At 42.8% G+C, this 25,302-nt stretch overlaps 1 protein-coding gene across 8 annotated transcripts in view; it reads right to left on the bottom strand.

The window, feature by feature from the left end:
* Positions 1-25,016, bottom strand: part of TAB2 (TGF-beta activated kinase 1 (MAP3K7) binding protein 2) — a 121,527-nt gene extending 96,511 nt beyond the window's left edge. For 4 of the 8 annotated variants that reach the window (XM_075924405.1, XM_075924406.1, XM_075924404.1 and 1 more), the window contains exons 1-2: positions 24,074-24,209; positions 12,532-12,610 (exon numbers count right to left, since the gene is read on the bottom strand). The gene's annotated coding sequence lies outside the window, so the exon portion shown is untranslated. Of the gene's footprint in view, positions 1-12,531; positions 12,611-24,073; positions 24,210-24,619 lie in introns of those variants that run through there. The other 4 variants (XM_075924402.1, XM_075924403.1, XM_075924401.1 and 1 more) reach the window with 2 other exon arrangements.
* Positions 25,017-25,302: the final 286 nt, after the last annotated feature.

The raw sequence follows: 25,302 nt of genomic DNA, 5'->3' as shown, positions 1-25,302 counted from the left end.
AAGAGAGTATATGCTCTTCCACAAAAAAAAGCAGAAGAGCAAATGTGTTCCCTGGACGTAAGAGATTTTCGGGATACCTCTGGTATCCCGAAACTCCCCCCCCCCCCCAGTCTAGCCGTACCCTGTGTGTCTAAGGTGCCACAGAACTACTCGTTTTTAGTTTTCCAAATGCCTTTCAACAACTCTCACTCTTCTTACATCATTTGGGTAAAACTTGACATTGGCCTAAAATAATCTGAGAAGTCAAAATAGATGTTCAGTTTAGCAGCTGAAGTCTTCAGAAGCTACCAACACTTTACAACTTAGAGAGTGTTCATTAGAAAACTGAAGGAGTTTGCCATTGTATATCAATCTGCTAAAGAGAACTGAAACCAGAATCTGAGCATTCATCTCCTTCCACTAACATATTAATGTTAAATGTAATGAGCCTTATGTTCGTTGGAAACTTGAAGTACTTCATACTCACTCGTTTTAGGATTAATTTAGTCCAGGTATATGCAGCAAGGCAGTTTGAACATATTCTCAAACAGTTCTGCCAGTGTACCTTTCATCCTGTCCTGAAATTACCCTGCAACTCCAGTTCTGGGCCTCCCTTGAATGGAGAATGCCAAATGGATTGTACTGAGAGGTCATTTAGCAATGTACACAAATTGCAAAGCATTAACTTTGGCACAGAATTGCAGTAATGGCGCGCACACTCAGGTTCACATTTTATTATTTACTCAGGAATGAAAAGACTGCCGAATTCATTCACTCAATATAAAAATACACTAGCAAAATTATACTTATACATTCTGATTTTATAAAGCATAAATAAGAACTGCTGTGTAAGAGACATGGCTATGACAATGTAAAGGGATCATTTTCTTCTGTGAAGGGTATAAAAAAGAGAAGGAAAAAGCAGGCAGAGAAAAAAAAGCAAGCAACACTAGCAGTGATTATTTTCTTCTAGTAGTATTTTGGGTAACTTGAATACCATCAGTTACATCCCTCTAACACCGTGGTCACCAACCCGTCAATTGCGATCGACTGGTCAATCGCAAGGCATTTGGGCCCCCCAATTTCCCTTCACCCCCAAGAAGCCCCACGACCTACCTCCAGTGACAATAGAGGTAGTACCAGCTTACTGCTGTGTGGAAGGAAATCTGGCAGCTGTGCCACTTCTGGGATTTCCAAAAGTGCGCTGGCTGCTCTCCCTCCCCCATTCAGCCAGCGCAGTACCACAACCCAGGTCTGTGGCATGCCGGAGACTTGCTGCTGGGGGCAGGGCCGGTCTTAGGCCAATTCGCCCGAATGCCTAAAGGAGCCCTGCACCCTGAACCCGGAAGTGTGCTGCGTGCACTGTGGGAGGGGGCGTTGGCCCCGGAGGAGTGCAGCAGCTGCCTGCCGCAGGTGGTGAGAGTTGAGTGCAGGGTTTCCCTGTGACGCAGGGTGTGTGGGGGGGGAGGAGGGGTGGTGTTAGTTACTTCCAGGGCTTTGCGGGGGAGGTAGCTGGGGATTTTGTATGACCTCCTCCCCCCCCCCCCCCCCCGTTGAAACTTGTGCATGCTTTTTTTTTGCGCTCGAGCAAAATTGCCGCGGGCCCCCATCAAAATTGTTTGAATTGGGCCCTGCACTTCCTAAAGCCAGCCCTGCTGGGGGGGGGGGGGGGGGGGGGGGGGGGAGGAGGAGGAGGAGAAGGAGAAGTCGTCCAAGGAGGAGGTGCGCGCCAGGGACTCCCTGTCTCCAGCCCCCACCAACACTCTGTCCCCAGCCACAGAACCCCGTCCCCTCCCCCCACTAACACCCTTCCCCAGTACCATGTCCCCTGCTCCCACCAGTACAGTTGGAGCCACATTAACGAGGCAGGGGGGAGGAGGAGTTATTTTTTTTGCATCTCACTTGTGTGGCCCCCGGCCCCAAAACAGGTTCCCCGCCCTTCTTATAAAGACAATGCTGAAACTTTTTGTGTTTCACATTTTATTCAAAAATGAAGCCTGGCCAACAAACCATCAATTGGGGCCAAGCCCCCATCTGGCTGCAGCATCATAACACTCCTGCAAACCTCTTCCCCCGACCCTAAATCTGAGCCTGTCATCATACACTGGAACCCCCTGTCCTGAGCCACTCATCCCCAAACTCCTGCCCAAACTCCTCCCCAAACCCTCACATCCTCAGTCTTCTGCCACAACACTTCTGCATCATCCACACACCTGTGGCTTGCTCAGTACCCCAACTCTCCCCGACCCCAACACTCCCCAGCCTGGAGCCTCCTCCCCGAGCCAGCATCCCCATCTCCACATCCTCATGAATCCAAATTTCCTCCCAGAACTTGCACCTCTCACCCCTTCCCACACCCAAATCCCTCATTCCCACCCTAGAGCCCACACATCCTGTCTTAACCCAGTGAGGGTACAGCTAGACTGCAGGAGTTTTTCCTGGGATTCTAGAGGTATCCCAGAAAAACTCTTCTGCGTCCAGGGACACGTTTGTTCTTCTGCTTTTTTAGTGGATAAGCAAACATGCTCTTTCGATAACCCCTGTATTCCTCGTTCCACAAGGAATAAGAAAAAACCCTCTTTCAGACTCCCCCTAACATTTGGTCCAGTCTAGACAGGCCAAATGTTGGGAATACCTCTTCCTACAGAAGCATTGGAAAAAAACTGGCAGCGTAGCTGTACCCTGAGAAAGTGTATAAGGGCTGGAGACAGAAAGAGAGGAGAACAGAGAGGGTGGGGCTTCAAGGAAGGGGTGGGGTCTTAGGGGCAGTAGATCTTGGCTTGTTCTGACATTTAAAAAGTGATCTTGGCTGTAAAAAGGTTGGAGACCACTGCTCTAACAAAATACAATCAATGAACGGAGTCAAAATTCTTGAAGATTCAATGGAAAATGAGCACTAACCCTCCACATAACCCCTCTACATTGAGCTCAGAGGAGAAACTCAAAGACAAAGCCAGTGTAGAAGCCAAAGACTTGTCCCCAACAGAGAGAAAGACTTCAAGATTTTGGTAAGTGGTTGAGGGCCAAACTCTTCCATTATATTAATGGAGGAGGTGCAAGGGTCTGAGATGCAGAGGAAGTGCAGAAGGGAGCTTAGGGCAAGGGATTGGGGTCTGGAAGGGAGTTTGGGTGAAGGAATGGGACTGATCTGGGGCAACAGAATGGGGTGCAGGATCTGGGAGGGGAATATGACTTGGGGAAGCAAAAACAGGGGTTTGGGTTGTGACCTAGGACAGAATTGTGGTGCAGGATCTGAGAGGGGAATGGGTGCAGGAGAGGATTCTGGCCTGGGGGAGGGGTGTAAGAGGAAAGAGTACAGGGTCTGAGAGGGTGCTGTACTCTGAGGAGGGGTATAAGAGGGGATGCAGTGTCTAGGAGTGTGCATGGAGACTGGAGCAGAAGTGCAAAAGGTTTGGGTTACATGGGGTAGGAGTGCAGAAGGGAGGAAAGAGGGTTGGGGGAGGGAAGGGCTGAGGTGCAAGAGGTAGGCTCTGGCTGGAGATGCTTATCTTGGTGGCTACCAGCCAGTAGGTTTCTTAGCCAAAGTCCCTGTCTTCCACGCCTCTGTACATGGTCAGAGAAGCTTCAGGTGCCATGTTTGCTGCTGTGAACTGAACACTGTGAGCCTGGGGGATAAAGAGGAGGGGCACTTGACATGCTGCTGATCCTGCTAACAGGCAGCTGCTACTGGCCGGAATCCAGCCAATGCAAGCTACTGGGGACAAGGGCAGTGTGAGAAGCCACTCCTTGGGCTCTCAGCATTCATGGACACACACATGACCCCGCAGCAAACTTTTCTGAGTGCCGAGTGGGAGGCAGAGCAGACAGGTAACTGGCTGAGGCTCCCACAAGCTGGATTCAGCCTCCAGATCATATTTTGCCCAGCCTTGCTCCAGATGCTACTCAGCTGGGAGGGACAAATGCTAAGAGGACAGAATTAGAATTCAAAATGAGGTTGGCAAACTGAAATGGTCTGAAAAACACAGTAGGATGAAATTCAGTAAGGACAAATGCAAAGCACTACATTTATGATGGAATAATCAATTGCACAAATACAAAAATGGGAAATGACTGCCTAAGAACATGTACTGCAGAAAGATCTGGTGGTTACAATGAATCAAACACTAAATATAAGTTAAAGTAATACTGTTGGGGGGGAAGCAAACAGCATTCTGGGATGTATTAGGAGGAGTGTAGTAAGCAAGAATTAATTATTTTACTCTACTCAGTCCTGATCAGGCCTCAAGTCCAGTAGTGTGTACAGTATTGGACACCACACTTTCGAAAAAATGTGGACCACCTGGAGAAAGCTTAGAGGAGAGCAACAAAAATTAAAGATCTAGAAAACATGATCTGGAGGGAAAGATTCAAAAATTGGTTGTGTTTAGTCTGAGTGGGGACATGTTAACAGCCTTCAAGTACATAAAAGGTTGTTATAAAGGGTGAAAACTTGTTTTCCGTATCTACTGAAAACAGGACAAAAAGTAATGGGCTTAAGCGGCAATAATGGAGATGTGTTTTATATTAGGAAAAACTTCCTAGCTGTAAGGGTAGGTAAACACCAGTACAAGTTACCTAGAGAAACTGTGGAATCTCTGTCATTGGAAGTTATTAAGAATGGGTTAGGAAGGGTCTGAATACTACTTAGTCTTACCTCAGTGCATATGACTGGACTACTTGGACCTATTAATGTTACCTCCAGTCTACTATTTTATTTTTCCTTTGCTGCTTCCCTTCTTATCCCATGTCTTCTTCTGAAGATATTTAGTATGGCTATGTCTAGACTAAATCCCTCTTTCGAAAGAGATATGTTGAAAGTGAAACCGCAATCTAAACACGGTTTTCGAAAAAACCCCTCAGGTTTACAGGATCTTTTGAAAAAGGATTCCGCCTCCCCCCCAAAAGAACCATGTCTAGACTGCAGTTTCACTCTTGAAATACCTGATTTCGAAAGAATGCGCAGCCGCCATTATGCAAATAAAGCACAGGAAATTCAAATCCCAGCTTCATTTACAATTTTGATATGCCTAATTTACATCCCTCTTTCGAAAGAGAGATGTTGTCTAGACATGCCCCATATGTGAAAACAAAAGAGGTACATACAAAAGTCACATAACTAATATGATCACCCACCATCACCCTGCTGCGACCTGGCATCCCCTTCTCCCATGATCATTTGCTTAAATTTTAGGTGTTTAACCTGTGTCCCTAAAAGGTAACGGTATTGAGTGAAAAATTTTCCATTTTATTATGAATTGAAAATGTGTTCCTTGAACCATACCCTACAATTTTTAAGATGAGTTTTTTGAATGAGCCCTGTGGCCACATGCTAGATGCAGCAGCATTGCTCCAAATGTGAATGAGAAGTGCCTGGGCAGAACTGTAGCTTTGAGGGGAATTTGCTGGTTTGCTCAAAAGTCTCTCCTGAAGCATTCCAAAGGGTAGCATCCAAATGTCAGCTAAAATGTAGAATCTCTTCAAGTCGTTTATGCATTTTCCAGGACAGTCCAAGTAAGTCCATAGAAGACAGCTCCACATCTTATTTTTTTAAATATCCTTATAGCCTACCAAAATACAAGGTAGGGTAGGATGCCTGGAGTAAATGGAAAGAATTAAGATTGGTCAGTTTACTAGCAGTTAAGTTGCTTGGCCGCTGGCCTACTTCCTCAGCACAGACTGTAGCAGCTACTGAAGCAACCTACACTCTTAAGACCAGATAAAATAGGCCTTGAGAGAAGAGTCAAAGTAGTATCTTTCATCAACCCATCTCTTACGTCTAGATCTTCCCCTTAAATATGAAAACAGTAGCATCATGGCGAGGTGGGGAAAACAAGTGATCACTCAAGCATCTTCTCATAGGACGACTCACTTGTTTCAGAGGATGCAAGGTCTAGTCTGCTGCTCCACTGTGACTAGACCCCAGATTAGGAATATTTTCAGTAACTGGACTTTAAGGAATGTAAAGGGTCACAACTGAAAATGAAACCAAAGCAGACCTCATGTTGGAATATTAATGATTTGCATATCTATGATTTGGGCTCTGCCAGATTCACAACCATGAAAAATGAGTCAGACCATGAAACCTGATCTCCCCTGGAGAAATCAGGTTATTGTAGGAGTGGGGAACTCCAATTAGATCACTAGGCTCAAGTTACTTGATTCTGACCATGCTGGGGAGGGACAGAACTTCCACCTCTTCTCATGCAAGGGCCACTCCTGGGCTGGATCAGAACCTTTCCCCTGCCCCAAGGAAACTTCCCCTGCTGCATAAGCCCAACTCTGAGTGCGCACCCTTATTTCTGCACTGGGCTCTGAAGTCAGTGCAGACACAAAGCTTTGCACTGCTGTGGGAGGTTCCCACAGATGGTGCCGACTCAGCCCAAGAGTGGCTCCTGCAGGAGAAGTCGTCCCATCCCTCCCCAGTCTGGCCAAGACTAGCAACTAGAGCCAAGTGCACAATAGGAGCCCCACTCCCCAACACAGCCAGATTTCCCTGGAGGGTGGGGGGAGATGAGATTTCACAGTCCATGGTGCATTTTTCATGGTTCTGAATTTGGAAGGTTCCTAATCATAGCCAGCAAGTAACTGATATTCTAACATTAGGAGTGTTATTCAGTGGCAAGAGCAGGGGACTAGGGAATCAAGATTCTTGAGCTCTAGTCCTGATTTTGTCATTGATGTGTGACTTCTGCCTAGTTAACTGCACTGTACACCAATTTACCCATTTATAAATAGATAAGAAAAACTATTTCACAATCCTTCCTGAGCAAAGGGTAATGCACGCATGTTCTCCATGAATTCTACTGGCTCCTCCAAAACAACTTTCAGTCAGAATTCAAAAGCCCATTCTAACTTACAAGGCTTCAGACACATTATCTAGAAACCAACATAATTCCCATCACTGCAGGATTTTAATATCTTCTCACATATATATGAATTTATCCTAAAAGCTCCTGTTAAGAAGTATTATCCCCACTTTAAAGATGGGAAATGGAAGTAAAAAAATATTAAGCATTTTAATCAATGACACATAGGAAGCCTTTGGTTCAGTTGGAACTGAAATAAAACCTAGTCCCAAGCCAGGGAACTTAATTACATTTTTCCTAGAACTAAAAGTTGTACCTACTACTTTTACAGACTAATTGGCTGTCTTGGTCAGTCCAGTATGTATTCCATAGGGATGCTGCAGCTGAAGATAACCAAGATGAGATTTTTAGGAACTGAGAAAAAACATTTTTAGGGCGGTGGACTCATTATAGAAACACCTTATAGACAAGAATACTGAGAACACTAGACCTAAATTCTATATCAAAATCCCTGTTTTGCTCTATTTCAGGATGAGATCTCAGAAATTGTGCCATAAACATAAATGAAAGTCTGTACTAAGTTAGATATGAAAAACTACAGCATTCAGTGCATTATTTTGTTATTATCTACACTCCTGTTTTCAGCACACACATTTTTCTAATTTCCAGGGCTCGACAATTAGGGCAATCTACTCGCCCATGGTGAGTAGATTTTAGCCCGGCATGGCGCTGCAGCGCGATCAGCGCATACGCAGCACGCCAAGCTGCGCAGCTGGCAAGCGGGGCTCGCCACCACTTGTCAAGCCCTGATAATTTCAATATAAAAGCTTCATCATAAAAAGTCATCAAAAGGAACAAGAGGATTTAGCAGCTGAGTGAAAACCAGTGGTAGGTTTTGCACTCCAAAAGGCGTCAGAGGTACTAGTTTGTGAAGTTATCAGATTAGTTTGTTAACACAGGTTGAACCTCTCTAATCCACAACTCTCTCATCCAGAAACATGTAATCCAGAATGATTTTAGTTACTTGGATGTCCACTTTTCAAGGGTATGGCCAAGTTTCCCATGGTCTCAAAGTTTGTTTACAGCCACCAATCTAGCTCTTAGTGTTCTATGCTGTTATTTAGGTCTAATTTACCCCCCAATGTCCTCTAAAAGCACAGTAATCTGTGGAAGTGTTGATAATGCTGCTAGACAATATTCACCTCCTGTGCTCCAGAAAATTCTCTTGTTTGGAACAGGTCAGGTCCTGAGGGTTCCAGACTAGAAAGGTTCAACCCTTCTATATATATATATATATATATATATATATATATATATATATATATGATATATAGGGGAATAACCAACCATGTCAATATGTAAATTGTCATGACTAGATTCTAGAGAGTTAATATCCTATTGTAATGAATGTAAGCAGTTTTTGTTCCATGCTGTTTGCAAGCTCAGGAACCTAATTATGCTTCAATTTATATTCCTGCTATTTGGAAGATTATCTTTGCAACAATGGCTAAACAATTTTAAATTCAAATTTTCATTCTAGGAGTACAATTGTGTAGTAAGGGTTAGGTAGGATGTAAAATAACTGCTTAACCAGATAACATGATGCTTAATCAATTAACTGATTAAAGGGAAGGGGGGGCGGGGGAGAGAAGAAATCTGGAGCAGCTCCTGCCTGTGGTGAGCCCAGACCCACCATGGAAAAGAGCTACTCTGGCTGGGCTGAATCACCCGTGTCTGCAGCAGGCCCTGCGGGACTGAAGCAGCCCCCTTCACGTGCTGGGCAGAGATCTGTTCCAACCCCACTAGTTAAACAAGAACCAATAAGCATCAACCAATAAAGATAATGTTTACCAGTTATCCTTTCACATTGCTGATAAGGTGTTGCTTCTACATGTGATAAAAAAGGAATACATGTGGCCCTATTAAACTGATCTTTTCAACAAAACCCCTCTCAAATAACTCCTTTCCCCCCCTCCAAAAAAGCCCCAAAATGCCTTATGGAATGTTGGCATTTTCATAATTAAATTTGATACATAGGTATATAGGAACCAAGATCAAAGACATCTGAGAAATACTGCAAAACAAATATGGTGATCAATATTTGTAAGATAATTTGATGTTTCCCGTGGTTTTCATTTAAGTAAAAATAATGGTTATATTATAGCTATTTGTTACTCTCTCCAGCTTATACAAGTAATTTTATTTTTTCTAGTCATAGCCATGGCAAGGAATCAGATGTTTTCATGAAGTGAAAAATACAAAGCTAAAAACTTCAGTTTTATGAAGATGTATGGGGCAGCTTTCAACAATTTCATAAGAGAAGTATATGTGAAGGTCTGAATATTTATCAACTGAAAGATAAAGGAGGTATACCACTATATAACAAAGCCAAAGATCCTCAGTTAACGAAAACTGTCCAACTTTTAGAAGAGCAGAAGACCAATTTTATGCAGATAAAGTGGTACAGGATAAGACTTAACCTCATATTTGAGAAGGATTAAAATTTTTCCCATTCCAATCTTTTAATGCTTTCCCTGCAAAAATACTAAAATGTGGGTTATGGGCAGGGCTAATTTAAAAATGCAGATGTGGACTTTTTCCACAGAAACTGGCAAGAACAAAAGAATGAATAAAACTTCAAGCTTAATTTCATGATAAGAGACTATTTTATTCTCTTTCCTGGGACAAATAAGAAAAGGAAAAAGTTTATCATCCCTTAACACAATACAAAGCTTTTAGATAGATTAGGTAAAGATAAGAGGATAAAATCCTCAATATAAGCAAGCATACAAATCCTTAAATTCAAAGGGCACAATTAAAATTGCAACATTATACTTCTACCAAACTCAGAAAAAAATGCACAAACCAGTACTGAAATAAAATTCAGAAAGATTAATCTGCTGGAAAAGAGACATACATTTCTATAATTTTACACTATCGTATTTCTAACAGCAATGACTTAAAACAGTATTTTACCATACATTAGCATGACAACCTAAAGCAATGTCCTGTCTTTAAAAGGGAACATCACTAGGGTACCTGAGACAGAAAACTAAAATATTGTCTCGCCATTTCTTTGGGATTCCCAACAGACTTCATACCAGAAAACAAGTTTTACAATAACTCATGTTAGCATACTCCTGTCTACTTTACTAGCTAAATAACTGTTACAATGTAAAAACTATATTCTGTAGAGAAAAGTTGAAGATTTCAGGATCTCATTTGTATTGGCAAGCACTTCCTGCTCATTGCTAGGGAGTGGAAGACACATTCCACAGAGTTGCCATTGGATCTGCATTGAAAGAAAACACAAGCTACAGTTTGTATTGGTCTGCTAGCCAGTTTCAACAGGAAGGAAGCCTTCATCAACTCTGCTAGTACCAATTGGTATTATTTTGACTTCAAAATACTGTAGATCACAGGGAAGTTCATTAAAAGTAAAAATGTAAGTATAGTCTTGTTCCAAGCATAATGCAGTCTATTTACTGTCATGGAACAACTAAAGTCAAATTTTAGAAACCAGTTAGGGCTTGATTAACCTTAAAACATCTTCATATGACAGTGTGCAGTTCTAAAATGTATTTAGACATATGTCAAGACCTGAATTAAGCATGCATTTGTCAAAAATCCACTCAATACCTGCGACACTGAGGTCTAAACCTAGTAGCCAGAATGAAGCCTATGCTGCCATGATCATATGGTAATGCACAGAGACAATCCTTAGCTAGCAATTTAACAGACACAATAGTTGTATACTCTGTATTCTATATTTAGTTTAAAATGTTAATCAAATGTCTACTTCATATGTTCTCCAAGTTTAACTCTATATAACTGACTGAATAGCACTTTTATTCATTACATTTCACCAGTATCTTGTAATTGTCAAATATTATGTAACTAACTGAAAAGCTAGTTGAAGTAAAAAGTATTTCAGTATTAACTCTGAAGTATCTCTGCAAATCCTCTTTACCTGGTCTCACTTAGAGCTTTTGCTTTAATTATCTTTTTCCCTTCCCTTAAAAAAAAAGAAAAAAAGCTACATTTACAAACTACTTCCTAACTCATCCTACAGTTATTTCTCTCACTTTTGTTCCGCCTTATTCATGAAGTGCTGTTAGGTGAAACTTGCTAGTCTCCTACTAAGCAAGCTGGAGACAGTGAAATCCTAGTCCCACTGAAGTAAATGGCAAAACCCCCACCTGATTACTCCTAAATGCAAGATGGGGCACCAACATTCAGAAATAATGCTTTACAAAAAGCCAGCCATCCTCGTTTTTGCTAGGAAATGGAAGAATGCTAGGATCCTACAGGGTTAAGTCCCTGAATCCTGTATGTCAGTGGTCCCCAACGCCGGGGCATTCGTTGGCGCCCGCCGAAAACCTGGACCGGCCCCGCCCCCAGGCGCACAGGAGGCGCCGGCCCCAGGTGCGCGACACGCACCAGCGCTGGGTGCGCGGTGCTCGGGCGGCCCCAGCCCCGGGGCACATGAGGGAGCGTGGTGCTCGAGTGGCGCCGGTGCCGGCCCCAGGCGTGTGGCTCGGGCGGCAGCACCGGCCCCGGGCCCAAGGCACAAGGCGCTCGGGCGGCCCCAGCCCCGGCCCTAGGACACACACCGGTGCCAGGTGCAAGGGCATCCTAGTCCCCTGGCGTGCGCCCGGATGAGCGGCCCTGCCCCCAGGCGCCCAGCGCGTGAGTGGCCCCACCTCCCGGGCGCCCGGGAGCCTCTAAAGGTTGGGAACCACTGCTGTATGTGAACCACACAAGACAAGTGATACAGTTGAAATGCCTCAGCCATCTCCAGTCCCTAAAGATTGCACTATTTCAATCCTTAACTGCAGTGCTTGCTGCTTCAGGGATTTGTGTTGTTCTTAACTAGTTTACTCTGTAACTTTCTGGCTGATTCCACAGGAATGTCTCTTCACCTAGCCTCTTCTCCCAGGGAACAACTTCAATGTGTGTTCCTTGTACAGTTTAAAAAAAACAAAACGTACCAGTTTCAATGTTGCCCATTAGGGCTCTCAATAAAAGTTTTGAAACTGACAATTTTTGTTAATCTCACACAGTTGTAGTTTGCAAAGCAAACTGAAGGAGAGGCACATTACACTTCTGCAAACTTGAGACAATACAACTTTGGTTAATACAGTACTTGGTAGGTTATCTTTGTAACCAGGAAGGATTAGAAATTTTACATGAAACCTTAGATTCTGCAGAAGTTGATGGCAGACTAGAAGTTGATGGCAGACTAGAAAAGGTTCCATTTAACCCTAAGTGAAGAGATTTTTCAAGCCATATATCAGATGCAGCCATGTGCCAGACAAGAATATCTATTTAACAATCTGTTAAACATCTCTGCAGCAGCATTAGATTACAGGAACCTGTTTAAGAAACCATACCTCCTGATAACTTTTTTCCAGGAGGTACGGAAGTTACACAGCATCCATAAATGCAACTTTTTTTTTTGCTTTTGTTTAAGGTAGCTTTCAGCTCAGACCTCCATTTCAATCACCACTTCATGAAAAATGGTTTCAACAATAGTTGACAGCTTCCTAAATAGCAGCAGTGATTTTTTTTCAATATCAGACAACCCTACTATTTGCAATATTTTAATCAAATGTGACAAAAATATTGTTTTTCCTTTACAGTATCTGTCACTTCCAAAGGTGACTGAATAAGCAAAAAGGCAGTTATGTTCCCAAATCCCTATAAACAGTAGTCACAGTAAAACAAAGCAGAAGAGGAAGCTCACCAGTTTTGGTGGTCTCGGGAACAGGTCTCAAAGTAATATCATGATGTAGCACTGCATCATCTTATGGTGATGGGATGTACTATGAGAGAGAAAGGGAAGAAAAGAAATGTAGCTGAAAAGTTCCAATGAAGGGCCAACCAAGCAAGATAAACTACATGCAACTGTACATGTACATAACACCTTATAATCCACTATCAATTCTTATAAATGTCATCTTTTCAATTTGGCAGGGATGGAGAACAGAATTGCTACAAAAACAAAAATGGAGGGTTCAAGCATCCTTCCCCTCCATTTTTAAAAATATCTAACTGGTTGCATTTTAGAAAATATTATAAAATGTCTATTTTTAAGTAAACACAAAAAAAACCACTTAACTTATCTATGATTTTGTTGTAACTTGTTGACGCAGAATAAAAGCTAGTAAAGAGACCAACAAAACGAAAAAGCAGGCTCAGGGCAAGTTTTTTCCACCCTAGCCTCAAAAATATTTCAGACTGTGCATCTCCCCTAACCTGCTGCCACACACCTACAATAAAATACTCAGTATAAAAATGTTGAAGAGCACAATGTATTGGAATTAAGCAACAATCATTTTAAAATGGGTTATTGTGTCTACTGAGTTTTCTGTACATCCTTTTATATCACTCCCATTTTCCCTGTCTCCTCTTCTGATTAGGGAGTTTTGTTTGTTTTGATTTGGTTGGATTTCTCAAACTCATTCCTCTTGTCTGGCACATGGCTGCATCTGGTCCCTCCAAGGTTCTATTTAATCATACATCCTTGCACTCTTGTTCCCATGTAAAACTTTTTTTTACCTCACCTAAATTTAAGTCCACATCCACTTCACTACAGGGCATTGAAGAGAAGGAGATAACACTGTTTACAGGGATCCTGGACTCCTTCCCCTCTTGAATGAGGAGAGAAGAAGGAGCTGGTGTCTGCTCTTGTATCCACACTGTTCCTTGGAGCTATTAATGGAAAGAACTTTTGTAGAAGAGACAGATAAGGGACTGTCTCCGATCAGTTGATGCTGTTGTTCTATCTACTGGGAAGGCAGCTTGCAAGACCAGAAATTTCCCAGCCAGGCAGTAGCAATGCCTCTTCTTCACCATGTTAGTCTGTAACTTTAAAAAAAAAAACCAAAACCAAACAACAATGGTCCTGTCCCACCTTAGAGTCTGACCAAAAAAATATACAGATAGTAGCATCAGCTTTTGTGGGCACAACCCACTTGTCTCTTGCTCCATATGTCTCATCTGAAGAAGTGGGTTGCGCCCATGAAAGCTCACAATACTATCTATATATTTTTTGGTTAGTCTCTAAGGTGCTACAGGACCACTGTTGTTTAAGTTATCTTGTTCAAAATTCAAATTCCACTGTCCTTACTTCACAAGCCACTAAAAGGGGAACCCTGAGAGAAATGCACTCCCCTCAAGCTTGAGAAATGAAGACAAAGTCTGCTGTTTATAAAGGAGAAGGAACTGTGTTCAACCACAGTTCCTCCCTCTCCCACTGACTTTAAACTCTGCTTAAGATAACAGCACAACTTCACCAGATTTAAAATTTGCTCATCAGTTATATTCTTAATTTGACCCAGGGCTTCTCAGTGATAAGTCATAGGAGAGCAGCTCAAAATTTATCACTTTGGTCAGTTTTTATTTGTACTTTAAAGCCCTACCTACACATGGAATCACATTAAGTGCAACCAGACTCCAACACGGTAATGCCATAGTTAACATAGCTCAGCATGATTACATGGCAGCAGTGTATCAGGACAGTGCTGAAAACTGTTATCAGAGAGCCAGCTGCATTATAACTACCAAAACTATTAGCAGCGCTGTGAACAGGCATTAGTAATGTTTTTTTGTAAAAATTCCCTGGGTAGATATGACTTAAGATTACCAGAGTACTAATTATATTTAGTCATAACCACTAAGCTTTCAGCTATTGTAAAATACTTGACTATTTAAAATCCACTTTTTAAGTTTAAAGTCTTTTTACCCTCAACACAAAATAAATCCTTTGGATAAACGATGATGTTGTTATACCATAGGACTGAGCCTTTTGGGGGCAGAGTTTTATTTACTACACATTTGTACAGTGCCTGGCACGAGACTCCATCCTCGTGTAGGCTTCTAGCTGACAGCAAAATGTTTCAAAAAGGGGAATTACACAAAAATGAGGAGGTTAGTTAAACAGAAATTAAAAGGCACAGTGACTTGAGCCAAATCCCTGAAAGCTGCATGGAAACTTTTTAAAGACACCATAATAGAGGCCCAACTTAAATGTATACCCCAAATTAAAAAACATAGCAAGAGACCTAAAAAAGAGTCACTGTGGCTTAACCACCATGTAAAAGAAGCAGTGAGGGACAAAAAGGTATATTTTAAGAAGTGGAAGTCCAATCCTAGTGAGATAAATAGAAAGGAACATAAACACTGTCAAATCAAGTGTAAAAATGTAATAAGAAAAGCAAAAAAAGATTGAGGAACAGCTAGCCAAAAACTCAAAAAGAAATAACAAAATGTTTAAGTACGTTAGAAGCAGGAAGCCTGCTAAAAAACCTGTGGGTCCCCAAGATGATCGAGCTATAAAAGGAGCAATCAAGGACGATAAAGCCATTGCGGAGAAAGTAAATGATTTCTTTGCTTCAGTCTTCACGGCGGAGGACGTTGGGGAGATTCCTGAATCTACACCGTCCTTTTTGGATGATGAATCTGAGGAACTGTCCTGGATTGAAGTGTCATTAGAGGAGGTTTTGGAACAAATAGAAAAACTTAATGTTAACAAATCTCCGGGACCGGATGGCATTCATCCAAGGGTTCTAAAAGAACTAAAATGGGAAATTGCTGAGCTATTATCTGTAGTTTGTAACCTATCCTTTAAATCGGCTTCCGTACCTGATGACTGGAAGGTAACCAACGTGACACCAATATTTAAAAAGGGCTCTAGAGGCGATCCTGGCAATTACAGACTGGTAAGTCTAACTTCAGTACCGGGCAAATTAGTCGAAACAATAGTAAAGAATAAAATTGTGAAGCATGTAGAAGAACATAATTTATTGGACAAAAGTCAACATGGTTTCTGTAAAGGGAAATCCTGTCTTACTAATCTGTTAGAGTTCTTTGAAGGGGTTAACAAACATGCGGACAAGGGGGATCCAGTAGATATAGTATACTTGGATTTTCAGAAAGCCTTTGACAAGATCCTTCACCAAAGGCTCTTGTGTAAATTACATGGCCATGGGATAAGAGGGAAGGTCCTTTCTTGGATTGAGAACTGGTTAAAAGACAGGAAACAAAGGGTAGGAATAAATGGTAAATTTTCAGATTGGAGAGGGGTAACTAGTGGTGTACCTCAAGGGTCAGTCCTGGGACCAATCCTTTTCAACTTATTCATAAATGATCTGGAGAAAGGGGTAAGGAGTGAGGTAGTAAAGTTTGCAGATGATACAAAACTGTTTAGGATAGTCAAGACAGAAGCAGACTGTGAGGGACTCCAAGAAGATCTCACCAAACTGAGTGATTGGGCAACAAAATGGCAAATGAAATTTAATGTGGATAAGTGTAAAGTAATGCACATCGGGAAAAATAACCCCAACTATACGTACAGTATGATGGGGGCTAATTTGGCTACGACAAATCAGGAAAGAGATCTTGGAGTTATCGTGGACAGTTCTCTGAAAACTTCCACACAGTGTGCAGCGGCGGTCAAAAAGGCAAATAGGATGCTAGGAATTATTAAGAAAGGGATAGAAAATAAGACCCCGAATATCTTACTGCCCCTGTATAAAACTATGGTACACCCACATCTTGAATACTGTGTACAGATGCGGTCTCCTCACCTCAAAAAGATATTTTGGCCTTGGAAAGTTTTCAGAAGAGGGCAACTAAAATGATTAGGGGTTCGGAACGGGTCCCATATGAGGAGAGGTTAAAGCGACTGGGACTTTTCAGTTTAGAAAACAGGAGACTGAGGGGGGGATATGATAAGAGGTATATAAAATCATGAGTGGTGTGGAGAGGGCCGATAAAGAAAAGTTATTTATTAGTTCCCTAAACAGAAGAACTAGAGGACACCAAATGAAATTAATGGGTAGCAGGTTTAAAACTAATAAAAGAAAGTTCTTCTTCACACAGCGTGTAGTCAATCTGTGGAACTCCTTGCCAGAGGAGGCTGTGAAGACTAGGACTATAATAGAGTTTAAAGAGAAGCTAGATAATTTCATGGAGGTTAGGTCCATAAAAGGCTATTAGCCAGGGGATAAAATGGTGTCCTGGCCTCTGTCTGTCAGAGGCTGGAGAGGGATGGCAGGAGATAAATCGCTTGATCACTGTCTTCGGTCCACCCTCTCTGGGGCACCTGGTGTTGGCCACTGTCAGTAGACAAGATACTGGGCTAGATGGACCTTTGCTCTGACCCAGTACAGCCGTTCTTATGTTCTTTGTTAAGCAAAATGATTTCCACACTGTCATTTAGCATGACAGCTCAAAATAAAATCTTCAGAGACCCACACATCCTCTTTTTTTGGCTGAAGGGCCATCCCCAAAACACTAATTTAGGGGCATCTTCTTACAATAGTATTGAAAAGAATTGTTTCATGCTGATAATTTCAAAAATCTCTCTAACTACCATCCTGTCAACTTAATTTAGCAGGGAAGTTAAAACTGGTTCAGCTGTAGAAACCACATATACATTAGGAATACCATCAGTGCTAATACTGGCAAGTGATCCACTGAGATTACTAACAGAGGCATAGCTTAATACAGACTACAACCTGGGCTTGAAAAACTAATCCATTTGTCCAATTCAGGGAAAGTTACGTTGTAGCTGGTGAGTGAAATGAATGAGGCCAGTGAACAAAGCCTTTGCGATTTCTACCTTCTTACCCCTAAGGCAAACATGTGAGTAGGGCTGCAAAAGAACTACTAATGCTTCTTTAAAAGGGAGAATGAATATGGAAGAACATTCAAGGAGCCTGCCCTGTTTGCTTAAGATGGGAATAGAAGAGCAGAACAGCTGGAACCAACAAACGGTTGAAAAGAGGAAATCAAGGGTGATGGCTATTTTAAATGGAAAGTAAGAGGGGGAATAAATGTGGAGAGAGGGGAGGGAAGAGACAAAGGGTCATGAGTTGGATGAGGGTGCATATATTAGATGTGAATGCAAGGGGAGATGTGCAAGAGAGGAGGAGATAAATTAGAAATGTCAGACAGAACAAAGTGTTTGGGGAGAGAATCAGGAATACAATAGAGAAAATTAAAAAGCACAAGATACAGAAAAGGAAAAACGAGGTAACACTATACACAAAATACTATGTAACCAATAGTAGAGGAGAGTGGAATAAAGCCAGAAAAATAGTAATAAAGCTTAAACAGAAATTTGATTTTGGCAAATGCATCTGTACAGCATACAGATACAATGTAAAACTGTTTTATTCCTTTGCCTTGCCCAACTGTATTTTTTGTTTGTTTTCCGAGAGGACCAACAAACTCAGCTGCTGAGCTAGTGGTACAGAAATGTTTTAAGCCCTGGTCTGGAGATCCTGTAGGAAGCTTTTTTAAACAAATAAAATAAAAGCCAACTTACAGGAAAACAAGAGATATTCATCAGGCTCAACACCTTAACCAAGTCACAGCTCATGAAGCAGACTGATAACAAAACTTTAAAAATATTTACTCAGATCAAAAAAAAATGTGGTATTTCATTTAGGGATGTTAACCGATAAACATTAACCTAAACCATAGGGATGTCAAGGGGTAGTCAACTATATGACTAACCAATAAAGATTAACTGGTAAGTTTATGCTGTCTACTACACACATTTTCCCACACTGCCTCTTAAAAGACAGTTCCCCCAGCACTGGCTCTGCAGTGCTGCCTCCCACCAGGCCCTGTGTTGCTGCAGGGGAGGCCCAAGCTCCCTGTGGACAGAGGCTTCCCACAGAGCAGCCTCTGTCTGGGGGCAAGCCTGGGCCTGCCACAGACAGAAGCTTGTCCCCAGCAGCAGCCCCTGTCCGCGGAGTTCAGATCTCCTCCCCACCCCCTGCAGACAGGGGCTGCTACCAGACTAGCCTTTGTCCACTGCCAGCCCAGGCCATTGCACACAGACTGCTTCATGACAGCCTCTCCACAGCAACATCTGTATTGGAGGCAGCAGCATGGGGTGGCAGATAGCCGGGCTGCACAGGGAGTTGGTTTTTACACTGACTCCTTCCTGCCGCCCTAAGCTGCTGCCTCAGATACAGAGGCGGCAGCTTGTACTTTTCATTCACTTTTCATTCCCATTCAATTTCTGTTTAAGTTGTTAAAGAAATTTTAAAAGGTACATTATACCTTTGAAAGAACACTATCAGAAGACTGGTTAAGTCAGCTAAATAATTATAAACTACACTATGGGAGATTTACACACCAGACTCACAAAAAAGCATCCACAATTAGAACTTGCTATTGTATAGACCAGGGAAGACTAAGGGAAAAGAGGTTGGTTCACTATACCAACCCACAAATTGCATTTGCTATTGGTGAATGCATTTTTGACTCTCCACATCAGAGCTATTCTCTCAGGTTTGTCCCTTGTATGACTGAGCAGATAGCTCATGTACTTTCTTGAGCTTGAGACTAGATTTTTTTTATACTACACATCTGTACATTTCTCAATGAAGAGATTACAGTGATAATGATAAAAGCATTTTCCCCACTAGAGAGCAACATCCACTAAGACTATATACTTCGATACTTGCTAAGGCAAACTTGGTAGTATCTGCCAACAAGTTCTTGCCCACTGCGTTCTCCATTTGCAGTCAACTTAATATTGTTAAAATGTTTTTCATGATTAACTTATGTATACAGAAGTTCCAATTTAGCCCAGTTATTTGAAAGTACACAAACTGATAATTCATTTGAGATTTAGTAAAGCACTGAGTAAAGCTTATATGAGAATCTGGAGTGGAAATCAAACTGCTAATCCAAGTTTAAAACCAAGTTTCTGCAGTGAAAACATACACTAAGTGTAGGATTAGCAGAAAAAAAGATTTGGGGTAAAAATGACAGTGGAATTGTGGTGCATATCTTCAGGAAGTTTACTCATTACAGAACTGCTTGCTTTTTCTGGTTTAACACTTTTAAAAACAGTTACAAGATGGACCCATTTCCACCCCATTACTAACCCATGGGAACAGGAGACAGAAAAAGTATGTAAATGAATGTCAGCTACCATGCAGTTTCACATATGAACATTTTTATTATACTACTTAAAACTGTATTATTGTTGTAACATGAGTACTGGAGGTTCGGGGCCCACAGTTTAATTACTTTTATGATTTAATTTTAGAGCCAATTATTGCTCTATTTCAAATGATAAAGAATTGGAAATGGCTGGCGAACCATGTGTTAGGTAAGAGCAGTGTTTCTCAAAGTGTTCTGCGGGTCCACTTTGGGAAAGCCACTAGTGGTCCTGCACTGGTTTGTTTACCTAAAGGGTTTGTAGCCATGGAGTCTCATGGCTCCCATTGGCTCTGATTCACCATTTCCAGCCAAAAGGAGCCTCAGGAAGCAATGTGACCCAGGCCACCACTTCCCATGGCTCCTATTGACTGAAAACAGCAAACTGGAGCCATTGGAAGTTATGAGGTTCCATTGTTGTGGATGGTATACAAAGAGGCACGGGCGTCCTAATGGCTTTCCCAAAGCAGGCCTGTAGAACACTGAGAAACACTGGATTAGAGAATTGTTTAGGCATTAGTATACAAATGTATAACAATGATTCCTTAGAATAGTAGTCACCTGTGAAGGATGGCCCTCAAAAACAGTAGTACATATAAATGGTAAGTATTTCCACACACACACACACACACACACACACACACACACACACCCCCCCTCATTACTTGACAGCTTTGCACTGATATTGATATATTTCCAGAAGGGTACATGAATCAGCTTTGGGACAAGTGCCCCAAAATGCTTTTCAGCATTCAACATTCATTTACTGGGGGGGGGGGGGGGGGGGGGGGGGGGGGGGGGGGGGGACCAACCCTTCCGTTTTCTAAAAAGCTAGAGACTTCCAAATAGCTGCATCTGAAAATATGAGCTAAATGAGCAAGTGGACATTGATTTGTAAGCTTAAATATGTTTAATTCTTTGCTATTCTAAATAAATGGGCAGGCACTAATATTTTGAGTGTTTGGAGAGCCTACAAATATCTAAGCACATACATATAGAAACTAGTTTGATAATAGCTGCAGTTTTCTTTTTGTAAACAGTAAGAAATTGAGCAATACATTGACTGCTTAAATTTAACAGATTTTTAGAGCTTTAATTTTACTCTATTACTTCAGTGGGTTGCCGAGTTAGTCCGTAACTGGAAAAATGTAAACAAATAGTCTAGTAGCACCTTAAAGACTAACAAAACATGTAGACGGTATCATGAGCTTTCCTGGGGAAAAACCACGAAAGCTCATGATACCATCTATATTTTTGTGTTAATCTTTAAGGTGCTACCAGTGTATGTGTTTTTTTTACTCTACTAGTTTGACAAACAACTGTCTGATGTATTTTATACTAATTTCTACTCCTAAACCAAACATTCTTATGTACTTTGGATACTAAGTACAGCATAAATGCTGTCCATTCTGAAACATTCATTTTCCTGAAGTTAGACTAAGAGAAAAATTAAATTCCACACATGTTGCTACTAGGATTTAAGCAAGTTTTTAAAACTGCTCATTAAAGAAACTGAAATATGATCTTTATCTATTCTCTAGAATATAAAGGAGATCCCTATTTTCCATACTGCTATAAAAACTGATAACATAACATCTCAAAAAATTCAGTACTAATTTTATACGTTAGTTGAAATAATTCTCTCTTATTTTGACACAGAATTGCACTAAGTTTCTAACTGAAAAACTACTGAGCATATTATACTGGAGCACTTGTTTTGCCAGCAAGATGAAGTGTGTGATAAGCTTATTTCCCATCTCCATTTCTAATGCTTTTTTTCCCCTCCTCTCAAGAAAGACAGACAGCCACAGCGAAGCTGCCTCCTTGAGAGGCTGAGTGTAACTGACACCATTAACAGACAGGCTTCGGCTTACTGGTTAAATGGTTAGTCATTTACACCCTAACTTCACTATTTAAAATGCAGTAGCATTTAGCAATACAGCAGCCAATCAGGACTGGCTTGCCAACTACGACAAGAGGTTTTTTAGGATCTGTCATCTCTTTAAATTGGACGTGTACACTATGACTATCTACACTACAGACGTTACACTAGCACAGTTGCACCACTGTAAGGTCACCAGCATAACAACTTGATGGTGACAGGAGACAGCTCTTCTGTTTACATAATTAAACCACCCCTGATAAGTAACGTGTTTTTCCCCCCCCACACTCAAATGTGCAAGTGTAGACATGGCCTAGAGGTAATTCCAACACAAGTGAAAAGAAAAAAAGTCTTATGAACACAGTATGCACAACTGGAATCAGCTTAACTTTCATTCTGATCACTAAGTTTTGTGGTCAAAGCCAAACTATTAAACACCTACAAGTTCTGAATCACTGGAATTTTTCTTCTATTTCCTGTAAAAACACCAACAATACTCAATATTCTGTTTGTATTAGATCAAGAACAACAAAAGGAGCACTCTGACATCTTGGTCTTAAGCGTATACTTATCTCAGAAGCCCTAGATCATACCTGACAGATTTATGTCTTCCAATGTTTCCAACCATAAATGTCACAGTAAATGAGAGGAACTTTCAACAGGGTAAAATGCAATCTTATTTTGAGATTGTTATACACAAGTAGTTAGCCAAAAGCTTTTAAAAAACTTATTAGCATATACATAAAATATTGAAATTAGCCAAGAATAATCTGTTGAATAAATGATAGGCTTGAAAAATGTGGTAATCTACTAAATTGCAAAGGAATAGGGGGCTCAGATTCCTACAAAGGTGCTGTCCCTTGAGCCTGTTTAGAAACTCTTTTATACCAGCAGCCAGACAGTAGATAAAGGAAATATTAAGTTCCCCAGCCTCCTCCTGACTTATCTAGTTGCTGGAAATGAAAGAATGTTTCTTTATTGTGCTAGCATGATCCAAGCTTTTGGATGTGATGAGATGAAAGAACCACGTTTTTTTGGGCGGGGGGGGGGGGGGGGAAGAGTCTTCCCAACAGCTTCAGTAACTGCTTCTTTTACTACTTCTAGGTCTCCCATGAAGTGGCAGCATGAAGTTGGCTAAACCTCTCATCAGTTTTCACTGTTGCTATTCAGAACCCTATGCCAAACAGAGGGGGGGGGGGGGGAGGAATAAGCAGAGTTTCCATTCTGTTGTAGTTTAGAAGAGCTATGAGACTCCTGCAGGCTTGAGATGACAGTACTGCAGTAGTTTAACCTCTTGACTGGGAAACAAATAATTTTTTTTAAAATCAATAGTTCTCAACCTGTCGACCACTTGCATCTCAATCAGCACAGAGCTGCAGCCCATGTAACACCCTCAGTTCCACACAGATAGTATTGGGTGCACCCAATACTGGTATACAAGTTGACAGCCACTACTTTAAATGCAAGATTAGACCCATGTTATCAATTTCCATGAAAATCTACCATGTCAAGGGAAGCAACCCATTTTTCAACAGCACTCAAGAACAGACTGGATTTACAAAGCCCCAGATTCAAATCATTTTATATGTGATCCAGATAAATGCACTGAAATGTACTTGTGTCTCTAGTAAATTAACAATGATTTTAGCAAATGGTGGCCAATGATTAGTACAATAAGTACTTGTATCATTGGAGCCTGACTGCTGAAAATGTGGTCAATTCCCAGTATAGATGAGGCTTGTGTTTAGTTTCTACAGCATCTAAAAGCATGATGTAGCACATTCTACTACAGCTAATAAAGTGATTCTGTATTCATTCCTTCAATACCAAAATACCCCAAATGAATCTAAAAAGAATATACTGCACACATTTTTTAGCAAAGCCCAAGTTTGGAAATGACATTACTTTATCTAGTCAGTATCGACCCTCAAACTACTTTGTCTAAAGTGGCTAATAATATGCATTTGACACTAAGTTTGTTCTATAGAACAAAGCTGAGAATTCTAGTAGTAAATATTACAGTAGCGTGTAAGGGCATTCATCATGGTTTAGGTGCTGTACAAATGCATGAAATGATTCCTGCCCCCAAAGAGTTTACTATCTCAATAAGATTCACTGTTTGGAATGTTACTAGAGGCCTTTCAGTAAATGAAGCTCTATATTAATTCGCTCTTGACAGTGTATCTAGATCCTGTAAAAGGACAAGATAAACTGTATCAAGCAACTGTGCTAAAAATTGCTCTTATAAGAAAGCTTTCAAAAGTTTCTTCCCAGCAATTTAACTAACTCAAAATCTGGGAACTAACAGTTCACATATACTACATATGGAAAATGCAGCCACGTCCTGCTTAGAAGATATAGGCAGTACACGCACACATCACATCTCTGACACTCTGGACACAAAAGCAAACAGCAAAAGAGCTCAGCAAACAGGCACCTGTTAGCTATTTGGCAATATACTCTACATCAACACCAAACTCTTCTGCCTGCTACTTCGTTTCCTTCTGTGGCTAGAGACGGCAATTTCTGCAGGTAGATGTAGGACAGCGTCTTCCTCCCTCACAGCCCGGCACCTAGATGCGGGGCGGGGCACACTAGCAGAGCCACACTCACTCCAACGCGGGGCACCCCACGCCGACCCACTCCCTCCCACTGCAGGGAAGGCATCAGAGACTCGCCAAGGGAAATAGTTTCCATCCCTCCCTGGTTCCCCCGCCGGGCGGCAGCCCCCTGGCTGGCGGAGCGGCAGCTTAATGCCCTCGCCTCGCACACAGCCCTGGGCGCTGCTCCCTCCACCTACAGCTCCCCCGTGCAGAGGCCTCAGCTTCCCCGGCCGCCCCTCTCGGCAGCGGAGCCGGGCCCGGGGACTTGCCCGCGAGGAGCCCCTGCCCCACTCAGGCCTGCGGGCCGAGTAACCCCCGGCAGCCCCCCGGAAGGGGAGCAGCCGCCAGGCCCGCCTCGGCGGGGTCAGCCTCAGCCTTACCCTCCTCCTCCTCCTTCTCCCCCACCGCGGCACCCGCCGCCGCCTCCCGGCAGGGGGGACACCTCACAGGCGCCCCGCAGCCTCCCGCCGCCGCGGCTCCTCCGTTGCGGGGGGGAGGGGTGCGAGCTGCCGCCGCCGCCGGCGGGAGACGCGGGAGTCTCGGGTGTCTGCGGGCGCCGCTCCCGTCCCCAGCTGGAACCGCTCCGGCCCCGCGTCGCTCCCGTGCCCCCCCTCGCTCCCAAATCAAAATAGTGTCCACAATATGGCGGCCGCCAAACACCGCGAGAGCGGCCCCGAGTGCTAGCGGGGCCGGGGGCGGGGCGCAGCCCGGCTGTGACAAGGGCCGGGTGGGGGGAAGGCGCCGCCAGAGCCCCGAGCGGGCAGCGCCCCGGAGAAGAGGGACCCCCCCCCCCCCGGCCAGCAGCCGCCCGCCCCCACTGCGGCCACCGGGCGCCTGCTCTCAGCGCGAGCTGCTTGCGCCGCCCCCTCGGGCTAAGGGGGACTCGGCCCGGGGCGGCTCAGCCTCGGGCGCGCAGCGCTGGGACTAGCGCGCTCACCCCCCGCGGCCGCCTGCACCAGCAGCCGGTCCCCAGTAGAGAAGCGCTCTCACCCCCCCGCGGGCCGCTGCTAAGTTTTGCCCAACATGAGACCTTTGTGCCATGATGCAAGTGATGTTCCCTTCA

This window comes from Pelodiscus sinensis, chromosome 3 (assembly GCF_049634645.1).
Source record: "Pelodiscus sinensis isolate JC-2024 chromosome 3, ASM4963464v1, whole genome shotgun sequence".
NCBI lineage: Eukaryota > Metazoa > Chordata > Testudines > Trionychidae > Pelodiscus > Pelodiscus sinensis.
The sequence above is the reverse complement of the archived record's forward strand: the minus strand, read 5'-3'. Positions and strand labels throughout refer to the sequence as shown.